Source organism: Pinus tabuliformis, chromosome 9 (assembly GCF_031772625.1).
Source record: "Pinus tabuliformis cultivar Carrire ecotype Pingquan chromosome 9, CPIR1, whole genome shotgun sequence".
NCBI classification, from domain to species: Eukaryota; Viridiplantae; Streptophyta; class Pinopsida; order Pinales; family Pinaceae; genus Pinus; species Pinus tabuliformis.
The window spans coordinates 810,214,970-810,231,712 of record NC_142307.1 but is presented as its reverse complement, the minus strand read 5'-3'; positions in this window follow the sequence as shown (position 1 = coordinate 810,231,712).

The window sequence follows — 16,743 nt, the reverse complement described above, 5'->3', positions numbered from 1 at the left end:
CTAAAGGTCCCATCTGATTCCACACATGCACTCATCTATTTTCTTGAATAGATGAAGTTCTCACTTTTTCTTAGTTTCCTTTGGTTGTTTAAACCATCCATTGTATTGGAAATATGGATTGTAGAACCAGAGTCAATCCACCAAACATTATGAAAAGTATCAACCATATTAGATTCATAACACACTAAAGAAATGATATCACCTTTATTTTAAAGCCAATATCTATATTTGGAGCAATCTTTCTTGGTGTGTCCATTGTTCTCGTAGAAAAAAAATTATGGTGTCCATATTGCCAACTTTACTAATTTCCACCTTATTACACGTTTTCATATAGTTAGAAACATTTTGTTTTCTTAAACATCATTTTCCATGACTCACTAGATAATAACTTTCTAGTTTCTCTTCCTTCAATCTCCCTTCCTATCAAAGACACATGATCAATAGTTCATTATTTGACCGTTTCTCCTTGTGTGTTATAGGAAATATTAAATGCCCCAAATTCTATAGGCAAGGAGTTGATTATGAATTGGAAAAGGAAATAATCTAATAATGTGTTCTCTAAAGATTAAAGCTAGCTAGTTATACCTCTAATTTCCATAACGTGGTCATATATTCCCTTATTACCGACTATTTTCATTGATTAAATTTTGTTCATAAGGGAGGTGGCTAGCATCATTTCCAAAATTACATACTATCATTCAATAACATTAATCAATTATTTTCCTTAGAGTGTTCTACAAAATAACCTCGAATAACTTTCAACATAGTTCTTGATAAACATTGAACTTTTGCATTTATATTTCTCCCATCGTTCATGTAAGGCCCTCTCTAGTAGTGTACTAAATTCTATAGGGAAGGGTAGTATATTCTCACGGAACACCAAATCTAAGTCCATGCACCCTAATGTAAGGAGAAATTTCATTAGACATGATGATTCATTAGACAAGTTAACAATGGAACATGAGATGGACATCATTGTAGATGGAATAGCTACAATTTTTTTTTAATTCTATGATTCATATTGACCATAATTTAGATTACTAACCTAAGTTAATAATATTGAAAGAAAAAAAATGCATCATCATATTCCTCTTGTGGGCCGAGATTACAATACATAAGCCAATTTATTTTTTGAATAAATTTATAATGCAACTAAACATGGAATAATGGAGAAATATAGGGTGTTCTAGATTAGCTCTTGATTAAGATTATGGGTAATATTTACTTCTTGGATCCTATTTATGAGGAAGTTCTTCTAACTCGTCAACAAATCTGTAATCCTACATATGTATGAATGTTCTGACTGATTTAATAGAAATGTTCTATGCAGGAAATCTTCAGGCTGAGCTAGCCTCACTTAGGAGTTGCTCATTTCCTCCTTATTATGTCCCTCCTAAATTTTAGTTGGTATTAGAGTGTAAGGCTAATTCTGGGTTTGTGAAAAATGTGCGACTGATTTGTGAGGAGGCATTTGCTGGAGAGAGCATTGTTGAACCTTCTACGTGGAGCCCATGCTATTATGTTGGGTTGGGTCTATGGCGTCGAGTGAAGAATTGTCTGTTCTAGATTAGTTTAGTTAAGGTCTAGAGGATCAGCATTTGGTTTCCAGACATTCTTCTTTCAAGGTCAAGGAGTTGTGGCCTGTTGAGTGATGTGAGCCTAGATATTGGTGAAGAAGATAGATCTGTGAGCGGTGAGGCAGTAAGCCTGAAGAAATGAGCAGTGTTTAATGATAGAGATCTATGCGGTCAAGAGCGTGGCTTGATGTGTTGGAGCCAACCCTTGTGACCCAGCTTTGCATGTGTGGAGTGATATGGTGACCGAGAAGTTAGGCCACCGTATAAAAATTAATGGCGCCCTTGTTATGTGTCAGTGGTGACCTCCAATGATTGAGGTAGAGGTTAACGTGATTAAGAGAGTGTAGAGTTTTCTGCTGTGGATCAGAGTTGTCAAGGTCCAAAGGATCAGGTGAGCGGCCAACAAGGAGTGTCCAGAAGTGACTAGCGCTTCTAACGTGTGTTGATTTGTTCAGAAGTTTTGTTGAAGAGTACGCAGGGTGTATCATTTGGAGGGCCAATTTATGGTGGCCGATTGGTGAAGGAAATCAGTTGGGTAGAACCAAGTAGCAGTGGTGGAGTTCCATTTTTTCCTATGCCTGTGTGGCGAGGTCCTAAATTTTCCATGGAAAAATGGTGGAAAGGTATGTGGGTTGAGTTCGTCGGTGAAACTCGTGACTCAGTGTGATAAGAGTCATTACTACCTATGTAGGGAGGTGCTGAGCAATTCATGGACTGAGCACGAGGTGTGAACTAGAAGTGGTACTGTTGTTGGAACTAACGTGCCATGAGGAATGAGCCAACGTGGAAGAGTCGACTAGTAAGTGATTGGTCTGGCTGTCAATTGGTGATTGGTGAGGCGATATATGCCTGGAGCAGTGTAGAGAAAGTATTGGTGAACCCGACGTGAAGCCAAATATTGAGCTTGGCATTGAAATTTCTTGTGGATTGCATGTGACAACGGTGGATTGAGTTCTCAACTTTTTTTGTTGTTGAAGCAGCCAATGTGCATGGTTATGTTGTTGACGCCAATAGTGAGGACAAATCCATTAACAGTAGTGGACTTGGGCATAGGTGGAGGTGTTCTTTCATTGGTTGGTGTGAGCAGAGGAGAAACACAGTGTCGTTTTCATAAATATTGTGTCTAGTTGGTGAACAAAGAAGAAAGGCAGTTTCTTTGTCCTAGCGGAATAGTTGGTCGAGTAAGCGAAGCACTTCACCGAGTAAGAATACAATTGAATCCTCTTCACTGACCTATGTGTTTACAGTCGCTCGCTGCGAAGGTATAATATCATATGCTCCAACATCACTCTGAGAATTCAATCAATAGCGATTTTGTAGAGATCTACGTGGAGTTTGGGTCCTAATATTATTTTATAGACTTAGTCTCTTTTTACATTTATTTGTCAACCCGGGGTCCATTTAGTTATTTAAAAGTTATAGTTCAATGCCTATGCAGACTACAAGCTCCCTACCCAGCATTGATCAATTAGAAACTAGAAGGTCGTTGGCCCAAAAGAGTTCTAAATCAATTCAACAAAAATTAACAAATCAAGTAACAACAATCTTAAGTAATATCAACCTTGAGTAACAACAATCCAGAGCAACAACAATTCTGCATAACAACAAGGAAATAAAATAAATAATAAAAAATTAACGATACCATTAAAAGACATACCTATACCACACGAATTGTATTCCAACGACACCTAATCAAAAGAGTGGGCCCAACTCTTCGATCAGGGCCATGGCTAAAGAATTATAGATCACACCAAGTTAATGATATGTTGCTACTCTTATTAATTCATAAAAATATTACAAGATGAAATTTAGGTATTACAAGCGAAAGGAAGATCATCCAGTTCTTCTCAATATTGCCATACTTATACTTAATCATCATTACATGAAAAACATAACTTAACAAACCTATAAATTGTGGTGATCTGACTGTCCCAACAATATACAATAGTTCCTCAAATCCTATACAGAATTAAAAGATAGTAACAGAGATGGATCTGCTAACTATCCGGGCAGTTGGTTAGTTGATGGCTCAGCCCTCGAATAGCGACACCAGTCCACAATTAGCCGCATCATGATGGATCTTTTTCCATTAAACAATGTTTAGTATGATTGTCGAGTAATCTGCAAAGAATATTTTCAACAAGTTGTTTAAGTATTGTTCCCCTATGACTACTGCTTCATTAATCAACAATTCAAAAATACATTCCAACATGATATACCTTTCATTAATTGGCATACAAATTAACCTCATAAGAGCTATAAAGAAGATGGAAAGGGATAGGTGGAAGTAGGTAAAAATGGGTAATTTCATCGGCCAACATCTCCTCCCAACTGGCTTGGTTCCATGTCCTCATGTAGACTGCTTCCAGGGTAAATCAGGATTTGACCCGCTGTGACTAGCATGGAGGTTAGTGAGGTCATATTGTTTTTCCATATTGATTCTAGATAACTGATATCCATTTGTATGAATAACATCCTTCCACCAGTCTTCATCCACTTCATAAGCCAACTCATAGTGATCAGAAGATAACCAGATAATAGGAAACCAAAACCTTAACCCCAGCCACTCAAATCCGCAATGTTGCATTCAAGAAATATACCATGGTATTGTGTCCAATTCTCTTGAAAACTTGGGTGCCCCAAAGGGTTCTCGTGCTCGTACTCCTAACGATGAAAGTATCCAATGTTTTTTAGAGGCATCCTCAGCTTCTTTCCTAAAGGTATAAACCTTCTTCATACATAGGTTGACACACCATCATTGTGTCGCAAGCATCAGGTCATTTCAGCCTTCTAACTTGAGAAACTGGTAATGTTTAGTAACAATAGCCCGAGATTGGAAATTTTCCACCGTAACCATCAATGGGCAATTTTCTTGATTTGTGTCAAATGTGTCAAAGGGATTCTTCCATTTAACTTGATTGATTACAAAAGTTTTAAAAGCCATTAATTGGATATCTCCTACAAATGGCACAAGATTAAATATCAGATCATTTCTCAGGATATAAACTTGCATATAGAGCTGACATAGAAAGTTCTTGTGAATATAATTACTATCTCTCAAAATCCTTAGCAATTGCAAGGGGTCCTTTATTTTATGACTCAACTCCTAGTGAATGTTGTCCAAACAGAAAACAAATATTTCTCATGAAGAAAAAGAGAGTAATTTTTAGCAGGGGGTGACATGCCAACATTTCTTGTGCTAAAGTAAACATCTCATTCTTATCAGTCTTCAACAACTAAACTTGTTCCTACAATTCTCTTATTCTCTTCTGCAATCTTTCTCCTTGTTTCTGAGCTTTTTCCAATTGAGTTATATAGTTGGCGAATTCCATTGTAGCATTCTCTCGAATTTCTCTTACCTCTTTTTGATAAGCCTCCATGGAATTTCCCCATGTTGGAAAATAAAAGCAACAACTTTCCACTTCTGAATTTCTACTGTCAAAATGAATTTATGTTCTTCTTCAAAGTTAACAAGTGTCTTGGTCTCTGTAGATGTCGAGACTACCTCTCTGTCTTCCATCTGTGAAGATTTAAAGACTACCTCTTTGTCCTCTATCTATGTATACATTGAGACTTCCTCTTTGTCTTCCATATCTGTAGATGTTGAGACCACCTCTCTGTCTTCTCTTTGCATAGTCAATCAAACTATCTCGTTGGTTCTGGAAGTTGCATTCATTCAACAGTATTTGATTTTTCATTTCTCTTTTTCCTACTTCTGTAATCACATCACCTGGTTCCTTAGCTTTGAAATTTCCACCTTTAATTGAACATTCTTCCTTAAAAATAGTTAGTTTTGGCATCAACTATAAATTTCCACTCGCATCCTAGCTTTCCTTTTTGCAAATTCCCTAACAAATTCTTGTGTTATTAAATTTTCTTCCATCAGTTCTGAATCCGATAATGGTTCTTGTGGAGAAGTATCAGCCTCACTCCCTTCTACAAAAACTGCGAAAAACTTCAAATTGGGAGGAAGGATTTCTGACAGCCTGACTTTTGGTGTCGCGACTATAGAGGTAGGAGAAGGGAATTTCCTTAATCCTCTCAGCAAAGAGGCCATAAGAGGTGAGCAAGGGGGAGTAGTTTTAGTTCCCATGCTGCAAACAACCTTTGTCTCTATCCCCTGAATTCCTTCTCCATCTCCTAATCCATATTGTTGATCCTGCATTTCTTCATCCCCTTTCTCCTCCACTTCCTTCGACATCGGTTCCATTTCTTCTTCTTCAAGCAATTCTTCCTCTAGCCTTGTGGCCATGATAGCTGCTACTTCTTCCTCCGATAATTCTACAAGTTTCCACCAAGTTATAGGGGTCTTTAACAAGGTAGGTATTACCAACCATCTAACAAGCCCATGATTTGTAAGGGTGGCCAGCACCTGGTGCGAACAATGCGCAAATCAGGCCATCAATTGTAAATTTCTCAAAAGGAAGAAGGGAATATTTACAACATGCAACTGATGAAATTGAAGACTAAATAGGAGCTTCAAATGGTATTTAAAAAGAACATAAAACTGACCTTCACAAGTGGTGTACTAGATTAAGAATTATGCGACATCTCACCAAGGTTGTGGTACCGATTTTCTATCATGCCCCTTTCCTTTCTACACCACATTTTCTCCCACTTGTAAGAACAATTATGGAAACTCTCGCAAGGTTGTTCTTCTAATAAACCACTTTTGTCCCTCTTGTGATAACCCACTGACCATTGCAATGACTTCTTTAGTCACTTGAATTGCCAACCCATGGACCCTTGAGCTATTTCCCTCCATATTCAATGCAAATTCAATTGTTACCCCTTCATCGAATCCCTGTAATCGCACAAAATAAGTGTGCCATCCAACATTTTGAAAAATCTACCATACTTCTGGTTGGCATTGTATCTGCTCTGTATTCTCAAGTTCATGGCTGATAGCCTGGCCACCCATAATACCTATCAATTACCCTGTGATAGCGTTCGGAGTAACAACCAGTCATTGAAAGAATAGTTAGCCGAGAAACTATGTGGTAGCGGAAATGGCGATAAGGGAAGTGATTTTGGGAGAAGGTTATGGTAAAACAACAATAATCGTGGTAATAATTACAATACATTGGGAATAACCACAATTTAATATTGACATATATGTAAGTACATGGTGTATTTTCCAATGAATATTGGTATGTGTGAAGGATACAGATGGAGATATGATGCAAGTGGGTAATGATGCAGTATTTAATGGTATAATTGAATGGTTAGGTGGTATTAATGAAGTATGGGTAATAGAAACAATGGTATCAGTATTAATTAAATGTGATACAATCTCCCCCCCAACTAAGGTATGGTCGTCCTCAGCCCTAATTGGTCATGTCATCATTTAAAAAGTCAATTAAATTCATGGAGTCATTCGGGGACATACCTGATGACTTACCTCAGTGGAGTATCAATGTCAGTAGAGTATCAACACTAGTGGAGTATCAACGTTGGCTGAGTATCAACATCAGTGGAGTATCAACACTAGTGGAGTATCAACATCGATAGAGTATCAACACCAATGGAGTATCATCAATGCTGCAATGGGGAAAAACTAAGATGTTGCAATAGGGGTAGCAACAAGGAAAGGGAAAAAGGGCATTGCAACTGTAGTCGCAGAAGGGAAATGAACAAAGGTCGTTGCAACTAGAATAGTAGCAAGGAAAGGGAAAAAGGGGCATTGCAACTGGAGTAGTAGTAAGGAAAGGGAAAAAAGGGCGTTGCAACTGGAGTAGCAACAAGGAAAGGGAAAAAGGGGAATGCAACTAGAGTAGCAATAGGAAAATAGAAAAAGGGCGATGAGACTGGATCAATAGAAAAACTTATCTTTATTTTATTTTATTATATATATGTTTATTTTATTTATTTATTTATTTATTATTCATTTATGTTTATATTTATTTAACAAGAGGTGCAGAGGATGAATTTCCTAAACGACTGACTTCAAAACCATAATCATTAGAAAATTGTCTAATGAAGGAGTCCCTAGAGGTCGGATGATGACACAACTTGAGGTGATGTCCATTTGTAAGTAAAGGACTTTGTGAATCGTCTATTGTTATGAGTTTAATAGTTCCATTGTCAAACACTGTGTCGACCTCATATAGACCCATCCATCTTGAGCAAAGATTTCCTTTAAAATCCTTGAATCGAGAATCATAAAGTAACACAAAATCACCTTTTTGGAACACCTTTTTATTAAGAAATTTATCATGTCACTTAGTTCACTGTTGTTGGATGGTGGCAGTGTTATGTATAGCTACTAAACATATTTCATCTAATTCATTAAGTTGATTCAGTCAATGTTTCTAGGTTTTAGTAAGATTTAGGCCTACTTCGATAGTTTTCCTAAGCATTTTGACATCGAATTCAATCAGGAATAGAGGGGAATTTCCATACACAAGTTCATATGGTGAAAATATTGTTGTATCCCACCATGTGGCTCTATATGCCTAGAGTGTTTCAGGGAGATATTCAGCCTAATTACAATGATGGTTAGCCACAATCTACCTAACCATTCGCCTGCGGGTGATATGGGGATGCCACCTGGTGCTTGATTCCAAATTTATTCATAAGTTTGACTATTTAAAAATCGATGTAAATTGTTCCCCTCCATCTGAAACTATTCCCTGGGAATCCCATATTGAGCAAAGATTTCTTCAAACAGGAATTCTGAGACAGTCTGTTTAGTGGCTTTTGGAATGGCCTTGGCTTCAACCCATTTCGTCACATAATATGTACAGACAAGGATGTGGACTTTTTGATGACACGAAGGATTAAATGGCCCGATGAAATCAATGACCCATTTCTCAAAGGGATCGAGGACTAGTTGAGTCTTCAGTGGAATTTCATCTAATTGAACAGTCTGGCCCATTCATTGGCAATTGTCACACCCATGAACGTATCTTCTAACATCCCGAAATATAAAGGGCCAATAATATTCCATATGTAGCACCTTATGACCAGTCCATTTATCACAAAGTGTCCCCCATATGGTTCATCATGAGAAACCTTCAAGGCATCGTAGATCTCGTCCTCGCCTACATAATGTCAAATTTTTTGATCTGGTCCAGTGTAGAAGAGGTACCCTTCTATCCATGTATAACGGGCACTCTGCTAAAAAATTCTCCATTGTTCCTTGTGTGACAAATGATGAGGTACCTTACCTGCAACAAGGTACTTAGCAACATCTGCATACCGAGGAGTGTTAGCAGAAATTGTAAAAATATGTTCATCAGGGAAACTATCTTCTACATGTGTATCTTCATTGTTAATATTCAACCTAGACAAGAAATCTGCTACAACGTTATCCTTTCCTGGTTTGTTCACAATAGTGATAACAATTACTGTAGTAACCATCTTGTGATTCGTCTAAGAGTTATAGGTATATTCATCAGATACCTGATGGCTGAATGATATTATGCACAAAGGTGGGGTAAACTATAATATAATGCCAAATTTTTTTAACAACATAATTAACAACCAAAAAAATCTATCTCAGTTACTCTATAATTAATCTTAGTAGATGTTAAATTATTGCTGACATAATAGATTGCATACAGTTTCTTGTGTTCATGTTATCCCAAAATTGTTGCTACTGTAGTATGGGAAGCGTTCATAGAGATATGAAATGGAAGTCTCCGATCAGGGCCATGCAATATTGGAGTGTCACAGACTAATTTCCTGATCCCTAAAAATGTTGATTCACAAGCATCAGACCACACAAATTTTGCATCTTTAGACAGTAATTGGAAAAGTGGAAATGATATTTTAGCAAAAAAATCTATGAAGCATCGATAATACCCAACATAAACAATAAAGCTTCATACCACTGTCTGTGTCTTTGGAATGGGAAAATTTAATATTACCTTGAGCTTAGCTGGTTTAACCTGTATTCCTGCAGCTAAAAGTAAATGTCCCAGGATGATCCCTTATTCCATCATCATATGAAATTTCACTGTGCTAAGAGAAATGTGAGTCTATTTACATCGTTTAAGTACCTTTTCTAAATTTTCCAAACCATCTTCAAAATAATCATCATAAGGGGTAAAATCATCCATGTAAATTTCGCCATTATCATTAATCGAGTTAAAGAAGATTCCCAATATTTCCTGTTGGAAAGTGGCAGGTGCATTACAAAGCCCGAATGGTCAGACCCAGTATGGAAAAGTTCCCAAAGGGAAAGTAAAAGTGGTATTCTCCTGATCTTTAGGAGCTATCTGGATCAAGTTGTATCGACTAAATCTATCAAGGAAAGACAAAAACTTATTTTCAGCTAGTGTGTCAAGAAACTGGTCGATGAAAGGTAAGGGAAACTGATCTTGGTGGGTAGCTTTATTTCATTCCCTGTAATCAATGCAGATCCTTAATTTTCCATTTTTCTTTGGGACTATGACTAATGGGGATACCCATTGGCTATAAGAGATTGGATAAATAAACCCAACATCCAATAGCTTCTGCAATTCTTCCTTAACAATTTTTTTTAGAGAAGGGTTCATTCTTCTTTAGGGCTGGAAAACAAGACGACATTCTTCTCTTATATATATGTGGTGGGTATATAAATTGGGATGGATTCCCTTCATATCCGTGTATTCCCAAGAAAAGTCTTCCTTCTCCCTCCGAAGAATCCTTAATAATTGTTCAATTTGGGAGGGTGATAGGTTGGGATTGATATTCAAGGTTTTTGTTGAATCAATCTCTACTGGGACATTGCTCTGAACCACTCTGACATGAAATTTTTTAGTTTCGATTTCTGGTTGAATATCTTCCTGGGTAGTACAACTCATAACAGACTCTAATAGTCACTAGGTCAGACAAGAAACAAAGTTGGGATTACTGATAAATATGCTAATAGCATCATCTTCCATTTCTCCTTTGAAATAAAGAGCTTTTCCAATGTTAATAATTGTTCTAACATCTTCATGTTCTGGTTCAGATTCATCCCAAAAGGGTGGCTCTTGTTCCATGATAAACCTAAGTTTGGCCAATTTGTTTGGTTCTACAGGGGGATAAAGAACAAGATTCCTCATAATTTTCCCATTTGGTATTACCATGTTCCGAGATCAACACCCAATATAAGCATAGACTATAGCGAGCCATGGTCTTCCTAAGATCAGGGGATGTCCCCCTACTCGTGATTGAGTGTGTAGTACTAAGAGATCAATGGGGTATTCCCAAGAATCCATGGAAATGATTACATCTTCCAGTTTTCCTATAGGTGTCACAGTAGATCGATCTGCAAGTTCTAGAACCATTGGGGTTGGTTTAAGGTCGAATAAGCCCAAATTAAGCACATTTTTTGAGGTTATAAAGTTAATTGTTTCCCCAAGGTCCGATAAAACATTTGGAATGTCAACACTATTGATTTGAGCTGTGAGGATCAGGTTTCCTGGGTCATCGTATTTAACACGTGTAATTTTTCCCAACATTATGTCTCACAATCTCCCCATGACGTGAATAGTGGATGGGTATGTAGGCTTTCTCACAGGTTTCTTTAAGCACAAATCCCTGATTGTTTTGGCATAATCGACACATCTTTCATGGCTTGGAGCAATGGAATTTTAACAAATACATTTTGTAGTTCCCCTAAGAGATCAAATTCAGGTTGAGGGATATGTTTATTCAAGGAAAACCTCTCACGATAACGTGGGCTTGCATAACCCCCTCAAGTGAAAATTATTTTAGTGGGGGGTTTTTGTTCCTCAATAGTTTTTGTTGGTTTACCCCCAATCTCCCAGAGGGGTGTACAAATTTCGTTTTTGACGATGAGACTCCACCTTTAGTTTTCTCAATAATTATTGGTGAAGTCCTTGTATTCACCACTTGTCTAGATCGAAGATTCAACTCATTACATTCCAAAGTGGAAATACCATATGCAGGAAGGTTGAGTGTCTCAACCTGTTGGACTCCCCTGTTATTTGGATTTGGGTTAGCTTGAACAAAAAATTGAGGGCAAAAAGGAGGAGTTCTAGTAGAAGCATTTGGTGGGAGTTGTAATTGTTGTTGTGTCATAGGCTGAGGGAGTTGACTTGTAGGAAGAGGGGGTCCATGCCAGTTCTAAGACCAAGAAGGAACTGGACTAGGTTGAGGTGACCATGTCTTCCATGGCATGGGTTACTGATAATATTGTGGCCATAATGGAGAGGGGAATGGTGCAGGGTGAGACCCATAGTTCCAATTATTGCAATATTGAGAAGGGTCTTGATTCATACCTTGATTCATATTCTGAGGTCGTGGTTTCCATGACTTCTTTGGCCCCATAAAATAGACCCGATCTATCTCTTCATTTCCCCCTAGTAAACTTCCTTCAACCTAGGAAGTGATGGACACATTCTTGTGGAGTGATTTTGCTCACATATTTCACATGTTTCGATGGCATTAAGTGGACACTCCTTTAGAGGGTGTTTCTTCTTGTACTGAAGGCATAATATAGCCATTTCTTTCTCATCTTCAATCTATTTCTATTTTTCTTGTAGAACATCTAGCTGTGAAGACATTGTACTTAAGATGTTAGTCCTCAAATTGTCTAGTAAGTTCCTAATTTTTTCTTTTTTGACTCCACTGCTCGATGATTTGAGAGTTCTGTTATAAGCTTCCCGTGCTCCTTACTTATGCCTTGTAGCTCCTCATGAACATTTGACACATAGATCACAGATGGTATCAAAATATTCCTTTGAGATATCTCGATTTCCTACCACATTCATAAGTTCCATAGATTCTTCTCTTAATGCATAGAGCAAGATTATATTTAAAACACCTTTATCCAGGCCACTATGACTCGATCTATGCAATCTATATTTAAAACATTCCACAAAATCCTCCACACTCTCATCCTTGTTCTGCATTTTCTTGAAGATATCATCTTTGATGTCCTGAGACTTATAGTAGTCTTGATATTTCTCAAGGAAAGTTTCCTTCATATCATCCTACGTCATGATAAAATTTCCTCCTAAGCCCATAAACTACTGCAACACTATCCCCTTCAAAGTAGTAGGGAATATCTTTAGTTTATGAGCGTCTGAAACATAATCATACCCTCAACAGACATCATCGAACTCGAAGAGGAATGTATCTAGATCTTCGGAAGAGAGGCCATAAAAATTAGGTAGTGTTGTTAGAGGAATAGGCTTAATGGATGCATCGCCTCTAATTTCCCCAATTGGGAACTCGATTGTAGAAGTTGTATTGGCCATGAATATCCTCCAATATTCACTTGGAATTTGAGCAGGTTTCGACTACTCCACAATGCATGGGTGAGTTGGCTTGACAATGCTCCCTCGGTCAGGCGGAGGGTTTACTTCCCCCACCTATTCTTCTTATTTAGAACCTTCAACACTTAATTCTACATATCCTCTACTCCCTACTTCCTCTTCATATGTGAATGAATCACAAGGTGGAAAAGAGTGACAATCTCTTTATACATATGAACAAGTTTCACAGTGGTGCCCATACTAAATTGTTATAATGTGAAATACTTCCTTGAAGATAATAAGGTACCTCATACAGAAGAAGCTAAACCTTAAGAAGTATAACATCAAAGGAATGTGATGAATATATTTTGTGAATAAAAAACATAGAGAGAAGGATTTTCTCGTAGAAAGGAGAAAGAGGATGTATTTTTTAGAAGTTAGGCATATGTGTCAATATTCAAATAGTATGGGAAATACCAAAGCATAAGTGCAATTCATACTGTGACCTTATATGAAATTCATACTCATTTTAAATGATGTGCTTTCTATTAATATGTATGTATGACTAGTGGTAGTTGTGGGATATTGTTCTTGATCATGGAGGAAAAGAAACATATTTGAATGGGTTATGTGTAGAGAATCATACAAATAAGAATATGTATGGTCTATATTACTTGGGATAAGGCTCGTTGACGAAATTTATACCAAAATAATTATTAGTATTTGGGGATTTAATATTAACTATCAAATTGATTCTTAGAGCATACTCATCGAGTGAGGGAAAGATGGTTAGAATGGTAACGAGAATAAGAATGGAATTTACTATGTTTGAAAGTATTATGAATGTTAACATGATAAGGTAGATCAAAGAAAATGTAGCCAATAGGGTTATTGAACTAGAATGCAACATTTTAAGAACAAAAGGAAAGGTTTCATTCTACCCCATGCTTTAAGTTTCGACCCAAAGTCATGAATCGGACCTACATGAGAGGAAAATGGCATATTATATATGCAACATTTGGTTAACCATGTAACATGATGACCAAAAGAACGTTATACTTGAGGTACCCTCACACACTCAATTTTTAATGTGGGAGGAAGCTCATTAATTATTTCTATAGTTGAAATTAATTATCGGGAGAACACTATATTTGGTTACAAGTTTGAAATCTAAGGATTTTCTATGGTTTCTATTCTTATGGTTCCTTTCTATATTTTATTTTGGTTCAAATTGGGACTCTATATTGGATGTTTTTTCTCTTTAGTTTGATTTTAGATTTCCTTCCTAGGACCTTTGCTCTAGTTCATGCATATCTCCTCGGTGGTTTCACGGGTCTAGTTTGTTGAATGTCAGTTGGTTCTTTGGTTTGGTGAGGGTAATTTTAGTTTTTGGTATATTTCATCTTGATCCTTCCCTCTATACGTTGAAGAAAAAGATATTAGTAGTGCATTCACACTCCTTTTACATATTTTGAAAATTTCCAAAGGGAATGTTGGATAGACAATAAAGTTCTAGTTATGTTAGAACTTTAGAAAATGGAAGTGAGTGGTAATGGGTTTTATGTAGTATCATTAGTGTGGACCATGCACATCCTTTGAAGTTACCATTGTATGATAATATCAACATTTAGAGAGATCTAGAATGGAAAGAATATTATACTACTGATAATAGGAACTCAATTTTTTTTATTAGTAGGATGCCTTCCTAAAAAGAAGACAAAATATCTTAATATTTGTTCGTCCCAAAAACCCTACATAGTCAAAAGACAAAAATTGAACATATTGAAGTTAAATGAATGGTTGTTCAACAACCGGTTGTATGTTTGGTTAGAAACACTACTACAATTAACGCAAATTCTAGGTTATCAATTGGATCTACAAGGGTAGAGATAAAATGAGATGAGATTATGTAGAAACAATAGGAGGATGTGGATCATGCTTTTCAATTGAGCATAGACAACTAGAAGGAATCTTATATTTATCAAACCTTTATGTAGTAATAGCGCTCAATGATTTCCAAATTTTGCTTCATATTAGGAGCTTTTTACATAATTTATAGTATTAGTAGCTATCTAAAATACTATGCAAATAATTGTTTTTTTTCTATTGTTAGTAAATTGTTTTAGAAAACTTCTAGAAATATTTTTTGGACATTTATCATATAGTTGTATTATCACGTTGATAAATGTGGATGCAAAACTTTTTAATACAAAAAAAACCACTCTTATTAAAATGAAAACATGTATAAATTAATCTTATATATATCTATATATATATATATATATATATATATATATATATATATATATATATATATATATATATATATATATATAGATATATATATATATATATATATCGAGAGAGAGAGAGAGAGAGAGAGAGAGATTCACTACCTCATTATTTCTCATTTTATTATTATTTCATAAATAAAATTTGAGAGAAAAGTACACATGCTTTTTACGAAGAAAATGAATTAAACTATCTTTTATGGCCAAGCTCAATGTATATGTTGTGTTATCTTCCAACAACTTTTAACTATTTATTTTTTTCTATATGGTTCATCGATTCCAGAGTTTGTGACTACTACATCCACATAATATTTGTACTAGGTAGACCCACTCGAAGAGATCACTTTGATTGGTTCAACCACAAATCCTAACCTTGAGAGGGTCAAGAGAATTGAACCCATCACCCCTCAATAACAAAGGTTCTTTAATGACGATTATTTGACCAATTGAGCTAAGACTTAGGGCATTATCTCTTCCAACATGTGCAAGTTATTAGTTAATTTTCATTATTGTTCCATTGATACATAATTTTCAATAGTCTATTAGTCGAAATTTTGTGAATATTATTTTTTTAGGAACTTTTCTGGAGATAAAATGGGCAAATTTTTCATGGTTTCTTTTTCCAGAAAGAGATTCATGTGTTGTTAGAAAATTTCCCCTATGGATATGTGGATTCCTCGATATATATTCCCAAGAACTATGATGGAAAAAGGATAGGCCATTCATAGATTCTAATCAATTAATATCTTTTGAAAAAAGGAAGAAGAGTGAGAAGATAATAGGCATTCTTGTTGGCCCAAAGGTCACACTAGGAGGGTGGGGGTGAATCAATGTAAGAAAATTTTTATCATTCCATAACTTTTCATAATCAATCAACCATTTAGCATTGAATGATAACCATAAACATCAATTCATCATAAAGTTACCATCACATTAATAACACATCATCACATCGCAAGAGACACAAGGCTTTTACATGGAAACCCATACAGGTGAAAACCACAAAACACTAGAGAAATTTTGAGGTAAAAAATGGACCTCAAAGCAAAAATGTACAACAATTTTTTTATAAGAACCAATAGGATTCAAGATGATGATGTTAACCATGGGGGATGATTCACCATTTTTGGAGTAAAAAAGTAAAAAGATTAAAAAAAAACTTTTTTGACTTGTGTTTTCAACTTATCTACATATGATTTTACTCAAAGTTGGAGCAGGAGAACTCGTTGGATGCATAATTTGATTCCTCGTCCAATGAGTAACCATGTTGAATATTTTCAATGGACCCTACTACACGAAAAACATGATTACAATCACATTTTTCATGTATTTCTCATTTTTCCTGTAATGAGGTCCATTGAAAGTATGCAACATGGATACTCCTTGGTTGAGGAATTGAATTTTTCATCCAAGGAGTGCTTCTGCTCAAAATTTTAGTAAAACTGTAGGGAGGTAAGTTGAAAATATGAGTTGAAAAAGTAATTTTTTTCCCTCTAACATTTGATGATGCAATCTATATTATTTTATTATTTATACTGTTATTTCGTAATATTCCTCAGGAGGCCCATTTTATACCTCAAAAATTATATAATTCTTTCTTATTTATCTTCAATTCATTACATATATTTGTAGGCTAAGACCTCTTGGAGGCAACTTCCCCCAATAAATGCAATACGCCATTTG